Here is an 11,109-nt window from a genome sequence, read left to right as displayed (position 1 = left end):
CAGGACTGAGACCTGCTAAACCTACGTCCATGGCTCTCAAAGTGTGGTCCTTGGACCAGCCGCAGAAGCATCACCTGGGAACTTGTTAGGAATGGAGATTCTGGGCCCACCGCACACCAGCAGACTCAGAACCGTGGGGGTGAAGCCCAGCACTTTGAGTTACACGTCCACCAGGTGACTGTGAGGCACACTCAGGTTTGAGACCACTGCTGAATGGCTCCTCCCCACTGCAGCCCAGCTCGCTTCTTCATTTCTGTTACTCTGCTCCTCACCCCAGTCCTGAGAGGTCAACCAGCAGATCTTACTTTTATTTAATAGATGAATAGATGAACTCCTGAGGCTCGAGGAGTTCCCATGACTTGCCCAAAGTCAACTACGTAGTTTTGGAACCGGAACTTCATCCCAAGTCTTCTGGCTCTTAATCTGAAGATGTGACTAGCAACAAGCAATCTGAAGCAGTAAGGTCAGAGCAGTAGCCGGTGACCTCTTTTGCTGCCTCTAGTCAAGGAAGATGGGAGAGCACCAGAGCAGGGGTTCTCCTCAGGTGTCTTGCCCTGAGGAGCACTCTTTCCCACAGCAGCCCATGAGGCTCTGTCTTATCTCCTATAAGCCATTCACGGTGTACTAGGATCACCTATTGCATTCAGGACCTTACCGCTCACACCCGGAGATCCTGGGGTTATGACCATCACCCACAGGCGTTAAACCCATACAAAATCTGCGTGCAGATGTGGTTTGCCATAAACATCACCTCCTGATGTCAACCCCTTCACATTCCACGTCATCCGGAAGCCCACAGCCCTGCCTCCCACCATGACGCCAGTGACTGGGTGTGGGAGCTTCACCCTGGTGCTGGCAATATGGGGGCACCTTTTCTGTAGAGGATTTAAAAACAATAATAAAACCTGACGGAAAGTTTCTAAACACTGTCAATGATAAATAGCCCTCCCAGAAAAAACCTCTCTTGCTAGGCTAAGTCTAAACAACTTGTGGTTACTGCTGAGTTTTAACTGTGTGTGTGTGTGTGTGCGTGTGTGTGTGTGGTTTCCCATTTTTATTACTAATCTTTTAACAAACATGTTTTACATGGAAGTTAATTCCAAGCCCTCCCAGTTATACCGTTGGTTCCAACACCTGTGCCCTCAGCTACACTAAGTCCATTTGGTTCAGAAGCATGGGTCTTGCTTCAGGCAGTGGGGTCCAGCTCCTGGGGCCTTGTGTCCTCCTGCATTTGGGCAGTAGATTTGAAGTAAACAGTGGTAGCTCGGGGATTGTGAAGACAAAGGAGGACTCGATCTTGCATTACTTCACTTCTGTCATTCTACATGACCACTTGTGCTTAACATCTAACACAGTGAAACAGGGCAGTGAGAATAGAAGGTGAAATATTTTTGTTAAAGTGCAGATTTTAGTTTGTACATTAAATATTTTACTGAATTTGAATAACGTCTTTAAAATTGGAATTTATTATTCTTTTTAAATGTTAATGATTGGTTTTAAAAGGAGTGAATTGATATTAATATTAATGTAATATTTACAATACTTTTATTGGCTGGAGAAGGGTGTTAACAAAATTATCCACTCTGGCATCAAATACACTTGGGACGCCCCTACCCCCGACTTGCTCCTTCTGCCACACTCCCAGGCTTCTACCTGCTGTGGGTGGTCTTACCAGTCTGTCCCCTCAACCTGAATAGCTGAAGAAAATGCCCCTTTGTAGCCCGAGGAACATAGATAAATTACTGAGCTAAGGGCATTTTAACTGCAATCTTCCAGGGACAATGTACTTTTGTTATTTATTTAACCCATTTAAATAACGACCCTAACAGTGGTCACCAAAGGTCCACCTAAAAGTGAGCTAACGAGAACAATACTAGCAAAGTGTGATAGCTGAGGATCATTTCTGAACTAGCAAAGTGTGATAGCTGAGGATCATTTCTGAAAGGCTACGTCAGGTACCTTTCCAGACCTCGGTCTCCTCATTGGCAACGGGGGTCAAATTTCTGGCGCTAATGTCATTGCCGAATTGCGGGGGTCTGTGGAACACTCGATGCCAACACGCTGGAGGACTCAGTGCTAGAAACGCACAAGTGTGTGTGTGACTCACCCCCCACTCCTCTCCTGTTCTCCTCCCATCCCTGAGCTATGAGGTTCACAGGTAGTGACTTCACATTCCAGCTCTGCAGTTTACTAGCTGTATAAATTTGGTGAGTTGCTTAAAGTCTCTGTACTCTCCTTCGAAAAATGGAGATAATGACGCCAGGCATGGTGGTTGTGAATATCGCCTGTGTGTGATGCCTTTAACATGGTCTGATACATAAGTGTGTTCTCAATGTCACACTAATTCTTCTCATCCTATACATGTTTCACGAAGATTAATGGGAAGAATGGCATTGCTTTTGATGAAATATATTGAAGATGAGCAAATTATCAGTTTACGATAAAAATCAAAAGTATAAATATTTCTATATTTTAAATATTAATATCTGAGCAGTTACCTTCCATCCACCTGATAGGTCATTGATGTCTAAAGATCGTGTACTGTTACATAGGAAGAGTGACCTTGAAACTTTCCAGAAGAAGCCTGTGACCTTGCCTCAATTAATTGCATGCGATTTTCACATTCATTTCACTCACACGCTCCTTACACTGGCTGATAGATAATAATAATAAAAACCAGCTGTAAGTGGAGGGGAGAGAAAAAACCTGTTAAATTGAATCCATTAATTCTTGATCAGACAGGTACATAAATTCATTCATAATACATGCAAGGACTCATCAGTAATTCTCTTCTGTCACTTCATTATTAACATTAGGGACTGGGATTTGGAGGGGAAAAGAATGACTTTGAAGTCAAGGCTCCCTCCCCTATCTGACCTTTAGGCTTTCTGCTGCACAGATGCTAAGGTTATGCATTCCAACACGGGCCTTTTTAACGAGGACTTTTACACAACATAGAAGCAATATTTTTTTTTTTTTAAAGATTTTATTTATTTATTTTTTCCCCCAAAGCCCCAGCGGATAGTTGTATGTCATAGCTGCACATCCTTCTAGTTGCTGTATGTGGGACACGGCCTCAGCATGGCCGGAGAAGCGGTGCGTCGGTGCACGCCCGGGATCCGAACCCGGGCCGCCAGCAGCGGAGCGCGTGCACTTTAACCGCTAAGCCACCGGGCCGGCCCAATATTTTTTTTTTAAGGAGAACAGGTCTTGGTTGTTTAACTGTACCCCCTGCACCAGCAGTATTCTGTGCTGGACCAGGTCTCTTGGTCCCTCCAGGACAAAACTGTAGATACTGTAGTTTCTTTCCTGCTGAAAGGAATCTGAGTTCCCGGCTACTACATCTACTGTAATTCTTTGCCACATTTGGTTCCTTGTTACTCAGAGCGTGGTCCCTGGGACCAGCCTCACTGGAATCACCTAGCTCATTGGAGCTAGTTAGAACTGTAAAATATTGGGCCCCAGCCCAGAACTTTTGAAGCAGAATCTGTATTTTACCATGATCACCAGGTGATTCCTTCGCACATTAAAGTTGGAGAAACACCTACTTTTGAATATTATGTAAGTTTGAGGTGTACAACTCGTTGGTTTGATACATGTTTATATATTGCAGTATGATTACTATGTCACATTAGCTAACACCTAACACCTTTATCACGTTACATAATTATCATTTCCTTTTTGTGTTGAGAACCATTAAGATCTAGTCTTAGAAATTTTGAAGTTTATAATACAGTATTGTTGATTATAATCCCTATGTTGTGCATTAGATCTTCAGAACTTATTTATCTACTAGTCGCAGTTTTGTAGAAACACTGATGCTTAAACTTAGAGATCATTTACTTTAACTAATGAGATTTACATTTCAAAAGGAGAGTAAAGAAACCCATATTGTATAATGAAATTGGACACTTTATCACTTTAACATCAATTTAAAGAATGTAATTTTGTGTTTTAGGGATAAATGAAGAATGCATAGTTGGGAATTTGGGAAATGTTTGATTTCAGGCAAGCCTTTTGATTCCTTCTTTAAAACTAAATAGCTAAAGATTTATGTAATTGTGATGTAAAACATGGAATTTAAATTGCAATGTATTGCAATATAATTATACATATTGGTGTTTTTTGTGAAATGGTTCTAGCATGATTCAGACAATCTGAAAATAATACAAACGTATGGAAAAATTTCCATTTGAAATTTTGGATATGGCTTAAAGGTATAATATCTGACATATTTCCCAGTTATTTTAAAAAATTTAATTGTATTTATTTTCATATACTCTGATTATATTTTATGACAATCTTTTTTTTTTTTTTTTTTGTGAGGAGATCAGCCGTGTGCTAACATCCGCCAATCCTCCTCTTTTTTTGCGGAGGAAGATGGCCCTGGGCTAACATCCGTGCCCATCCTCCTCCACTTTATATGGGTCGCCACCACAGCGTGGCTGGCCAAGGCGGTGCGTCGGTGCGTGCCCAGGATCCGAACCAGCGAACCCCGGGCCGCCACGGCGGAGCGCACGCACCCAACCGCTTGCGCCACCGGGCCGGCCCCTTTTATGACAATCTTAATGGGCTTTAGGAGGTTTGAGTTTGATTAGCATTAAGGGAAAGAATACTTATGTTTATCCAAAGTCTTCTGAGAATTTGGAGTTCTACATTTATGTCTTCTGTAATAGAAATGGGGATACTAGTAATATATATAAAATCCGAGTTTTGTCCCCTAAGTTAGAAAGGGATTTTTAGGCAAAACTCAAGAATCTGTGTTCGTGTACTGTCCTTTGCTAATCGTGTGGGATCCTAACATACTCCATCACTCCCTCCTTGAGCCCCCTGCAGGAAAAATGAAATGTTGGCTGGTCGTGGGTGATAAAGAAATGCAACCATGACATCTGGGGACGGCAGGGCACCCCTGGCAAGGTCTCGGCACTCTCCCATTGAACATAAACCGTTTCAGAGAACATTAACGTCAGAGAAGGCTACACTGTGACTATGATTGATGAAGACAATAACAAGACCCGTCTTAAATCTGAAAACAGAAAGACATACACATTTTCCAAGCTACAATACCAAACTTCCCTCCCTCTGGGCTTCTAGGAGTGACGGCTGCCTCTCTCCCAATTACAGCTGTAGCCTCCATCTAGTCTGCTCTCACTGTAAATGGGGTTTGTTAAATCACCCCGCTTTCTGACAGCCTCCAATCCAGAGCTAAGCCCCTCTTCCTTAAGCTCTCTTCCCAGTTGCCTAACACAACCCATGATAAGTCTTTCCTAACACCTCCCATGAGGCGTCCCATGGATGCTCAGGGTGTGTGTTCAACTTGTTCAATTACAGGTGTGTTCATGGTGGTCTCTGGCTGTAGGCATTGCCATGGGTCAAGATAATACCATTAAGAGAATCATTTGGATTATAAACTGCAAATCTTGGTATAACAACATATGTTAGATTGGTAGGGAATATTGTATATTATAAAATGAGAAGAACGTGTAGCTTAAAAACAAGATTAAGAAAATAATAAAGCTTGAATGATCAAAACAAGAATTAGGATGTTTAAATTTTTTCTGAATATGCGAAATGCTTGAATTCTGCTACTACTAGAAATTTAAAAATAGGAGGCAGTTAGCTATTCAGCTAGCAATTATTTCTATGAATCTTGTACTGCTATCCATTATGTTATTGGAGATACATAACTCAGATGGCAGCTAAATGAATCCACTTACAGAATGTTGGAGACTGAGTTCTTTCCATCACCTCAAGGTAGAGCAGACGCTCCGCCTCTAGTAGCTGAAAGCCACCCCGTCCTATGACCTTAGAACTGTCAGCTGTTAGGATGCCAAAATCCCCAAAGTGAACATAAGCTCAACAGTTGACCCAAACTGTCTATCAGAGACATTTCAATGGACACCAGAGTGAGACATGATGAGTAAAGTGGGGGACAAAGCAAACAGACTGCAGATCCTACTAGAAACATTCTGAGTTTGATTAAGTAAGTGTATGGTTTATATTAATATTGAATTGTTATTTTGAATTTGTTTTCTCATATTGCCAGATAAAGCAAGTAAGTAATTGTACTTATGTGTTTAGGAATCAAGATGGTTATTTTGAGAGATAAGGAGACAATCATAGAATCAAGGATTTCAGAAGAAACACTGTCCTATTAGAACTGGACTGGAGGGCCGGCCCTGTGGCTTGGTGGTTAAGTGTGTGCGCTGCGATGCTGGCGGCCCGGGTTCGGATCCCAGATGCGCATCGAGGCACCACTTCTCTGTCCATCCTGAGGCCGAGTTCCACATACAGCAACTAGAAGGGTGTGCAGCTATGGCATACAACTATCTACTGGGGCTTTGGGGGCAAAAAATAAAATAAATAAAATCTTTAAAAAAAAAAAAAGAACTGGACTGGAAATATGGACATGAACTTATATCTTTACGTGAAAAAAATTTTTTAAAAATGCATCTTTTCTAGCTCTGTCCACTAAAACGGCTTAAGAGGACCTCCCTGATGCACCCTAGTGCCAATAATCTGGTCTCCAATACCATTTTTCCAATAAAAGGAACCAGGGTTTTTTGGAGAAAAGGCTAATCTCACGTCTGGGACAGAACAGTACAAAATGAGCCTAGAACACTCCCTAGTGCCAGCAAGCAAAACACGTTTAAAGATTAACGGAGATGACGGGGCACGGGAACTAATCTAAAAGGGGCTCCTTCTGGCCAAAACTGAGACAATTTGAACATCCAAGGAGAATATTGGCTGAGGCTGGTTGACATACAGTAAAGCTGAGAAGTCATGGGTTCGTGATGATACACACAAAAAAGTTAATGAGTATTCTAAAAGTAATCAAATAGGACAGATTATATATCTGTTGAGACTTGTTATTCAATCATGTTGGAATTACTGACTCATTTATTGTACAGTTAAAGAATAAGGAAACTAGTAAATGTATAAACACCAGTTAGTAGGCATTTTCTAACATAAATATTAGAATGACCCATATATTGTGACTGTGAGCCGCAAAACACCTATTAAATGCACACATGCAACACTCTACCAGGTTCTAAGTTGTAAAAATTCAGCAAATTCCATCAGGTTATGAAAAAGAATCTAGGAGGCCTGCCTTAAATGTCAGTAGATAATATCAATCCACTAGAATAACTGCTTTCTTCAGGTTGGTAAGCAGTTTTCAATCTGGGAAGACTTAGAATTAAGTATAGCAATGTTTATGAGAATTAGACCCATTGTACGAATATGGTTCAGTTGAGAGAAATAGCGCATATTTTGTTTTTTATATACCCATAACGTAGGGGACAATTTGGCCTGTTTAGAGTGACAGCCTAGTAGCAGTTATTTGAAATGTATATGTGAGTAACAGATTTAGACTAATTTTTTAGGTGAAGCCTAGTTATTTCTGTATTGGAATGTCTAAAGAAAGCTTTAGGTTCCTTAACACATGTTTAGCTTATTGGACTTATAAGAAGTTGTTAGTTTTCATTAAAGTTTTGTTAAATCATTGTTTCTTAAAATACTAAAAAAAAATGCTTCAAGTGATGCAGCTGCTGACTCTGTTCCCTCAGAAAAAGGAGGAACAACCTACACGCTGGGCACCGATTCTATCCCTCAGCCCCATGTCGCTCATCAGCTGCACTCAGGCCTGACTAGGGCAGGCTGCCTCGCCCTCTGCTCACAGCCTCTAGGTCTGCCCGGTCCATGTCCTGGGGCCCTCGATTCTCCCTCACCGCCCTCATCCAGGCGGCCCACCCAGCAGCACTCTTGGGGAGAGGGAGAGATGACAAAGTACACCTTTCACATTTGGGTTTGCAGCTGGATTTCCTAAGACAGCCATTTTTCATTGTGTGCTTCAGCTACCTGCACCGCTGAAGGCTTTCCTGACCTTCCCGGGCAGCAGGCGTGTGCTGCTGCAGTGTGCCTATCCTCCCTGAGCCAAGGCTCCCCACTACAGTACAGCAAATGCAGCCTAAAGCTAGTAGGAAGAAGGGCACCATTACGTTGCATCAATGACTGATCCCTGAAGTCAAACAGGGCCCTGAGCATAGGGAAAAATGGCTGTCATTAAGCCTGTGCACATACTTTACTCGGAAGAGTAGGCATGGAGTTACCTCCTGCCCTGTTAATCTGGATGAGCAACCTAGTGCAAGTACATATGATATTGATGTAGCAAGCATGGGTCACCTCATCTCCCTTAGGTACCCTTTGGTTATTTCCATCTGCAGAGTTTACAACACAATGGACTGAGGTACTTGTTAGGAGTTGATATATTGACAGTAATGCCAATTTAATAATCAACTGTAAGGTAGATTCAGGTTATCAATGCTAAATGAGCTAGTGAAGGCACTGCTGTATTACAGCATAGCAAAGACTCTGGTCATAATGATAACTCTCAGCCCTCCTGAATAAACAAATCTGAACTGTATTTGTTAGGCAGAGTCCTAAGCAAAATTTGACTCCAGTGTCTCCAATCTTCCCTTTTTACTATATTTCTTTTCTCTTGTTGAAAAACCTCTCTCCTCTAGGTACTGAGTGACTTTCCTCTGACCTCTGGAAAGTCAAATCTCCCTAAAGAAGGATGCTTGGCTGCCCTCTCTAAGACTCCACCCCCCGCAATGCCAAAATTTTTTCTTGTATTTCATTTATTAGGCCTCTGTTCTTTCTGCTAAGCTAATAGGGGATATATACTCTCTGTTTCCAGGTAATACTTTCATTTTAACAGGAACTGGAAATAAAGTATCGACTTGAAGGTTCCCTGTGAAACCTAATTAAAAAACAGTTGTGAACATTAAAAGGATATTAAGGGAACACTATGAACAACTCTAGCTGCATACATTCAACAACTTAAATGAAATGGACCAAAAACTAAAAGTATAAACTACCAAATCTCACCCAATGTGAAATGGATAATTTGAATAGCCTTGTAACTATTAAAGAAATTGAACTTGTAATATTAAAAACTCCTGAAAAAAGAACTCTCCAGGCCCTGATGATATCATGACAGAATTCAAACAAATGCTTGAAGAATTAACATCAATTCTGCACAATCTTTTCCAGGAAAAAGAAGATGAAAAAACACTCCCAACTCATTTTATGATGCTGGTATTAACATGCTATCAAAACCAGACAAAACTAGTACAAAAAGAAAACTATAGACCAATGTGCCTCACGAACACAAAAAAAATCCATGACAAAATATTAGTTAATGGCACCCAGCAATATGAAAAAGAATTGTAATTCATGACCAAGTGGGGTTTGTTCCAGAGATTCAAGGCTAGCTCAATATTTGAAAATCAATTAATGTAGTCCACCATATTAACATGCTAAGGAAAACAACTTACATGATCATATTAATTGATGCATAAAAAGTATTTGACATCACCCACTCAGGATAAAAACTCTCAGAACAGGGATAGAGAGTGTCGATACAAATAATCCATAAAAAATCCATAAATCAAAATTGGGGCGAGTTTATTCTGAGCCAATTCTAAAGACCGTATAGCCCAGGAGAGTCCTTCCACAAAGGAATGGAGCACTCCAAAGTGGGGTGTACAGAGTGGTTATATACCATCGAAGAGCATGCATTACATATGATTGGAATGTCCCTTTTACAATAGTCACGAGACTGCTTTGCCAGCACAGCAATTTGATGAACACAGCAGGTCAGTGGTTGCAAGGTGGGTGGTCACAAGGTGAGCACAGCAGGTCAGCAATTAATCCTTAGTTTAAGGAGCGATGCTTGTCCTTACGGAAATGCCAATGCGGGGGAAGTTACATCCTTATCTTAACGGCATTGTTCTTGTCTTTGGGACATAGTAAATACTTACAGCAGATATAAAATGCATGCTCAACAGCCACGTCAGGCCATTTTGGAAAAAGAAGTTTGGGCCAAATTAGTTTTACACCAAATGGCTTCCTCATATACTCCAACATCCTATTGCCAGTCATTTATTTATCAAGGGGAACTTCCTCAATTTGATAAAGAACATCTACAAAAAACCTATAGTTAACATCATACTTTCTGGTGAAAGAACACTTTCCCATTAAGATGGGGAACAAGGCAAGGATGTCCACTCTCACTACTCATATTCAACAAAGTACTGGAAACCAGAAAGGACTTTACTGAACACATCCTTAGACTGCCACTTTGGTACAGTGGCAGAAAGCCAGGGGGAAAAGCAAGAACAAGAGTAAGCAAATGGAAATTCTTCAAGGGGGTTCAGAATGATCACCCAGTTGAGTTTAAAAATGCAGCTGTTCTTTACTGTTCTTTCTTGAACAAGCTTCAAGTTGATTCTTCATTTTCCAAGGAGATAGTTGCGTTTACATTAGAAGAGCCTATCTAGCTGAAAATATCTGAGATGCAGTCTTAGCTTAGTGAAGGTGGTTGGAAATCCTAGAGATCATCTGGTGTACTGTTTTCAGGATTTTTCACAGTGCCTGGCCCACAGCAGATAAATGTCACATGTGACACACGAGGAAACTGAAGCTCAAGTAGATTAAACTACCTGACCACAGCCAGATAATTTGTTCCCTACGTGGGATGCTCCTTCCCTGGCGATTAGCTCCCACATCTCTGGTTAATTCCATCTCTTCCAAAAACGTTCCTGACTTCCTAAAGCTGGACCTTGCCCCCACGCCCCCACTCATTTTACTGGCACATGTTATTCCAGTTTGCACTATATGTCTAGTCTACTCCTTATGCGATGTCCTCCTCACCACGCCCTGAGGGCACGGATCCAGTCGGTTGCCTAACAGCCGGCACCCAGCGCAGTGTTAGCAGAGTACGGGCACCACATTACTTGTGAATGAAGCTTCCAGCTCCTCTCCAGGGCAGGGCCTCCTTTACAAGAATTTGAAGAGACAGAGGGCAGGACGCAGGCACTTTCCCATAGAGGCGTCTTTGAGTTGAGTACTTGTGATCCACTGCAGAGCCAGCTGCCAGCCCGACTCTCACCACAGGCATCCCGCAGGTGGGGCTGCCCGCTCGGCCCCGCCCCCCTCCGCTCTCCCCGAAGGGCCGCACCGGCCCCTCCAGCCCTTGTCCACGCGGGCAGTGGTCCCCAGCGGGCCGCGCCGAGCCCCAGGACAGCGGTCTGCAGACGTCTC

The sequence above is a fragment of the Ceratotherium simum genome, chromosome 11 (assembly GCF_057802395.1).
Source record: "Ceratotherium simum simum isolate JZ-2026a chromosome 11, ASM5780239v1, whole genome shotgun sequence".
Lineage (NCBI taxonomy): Eukaryota > Metazoa > Chordata > Mammalia > Perissodactyla > Rhinocerotidae > Ceratotherium > Ceratotherium simum.
Note: the sequence above shows the minus strand (reverse complement) of the source record.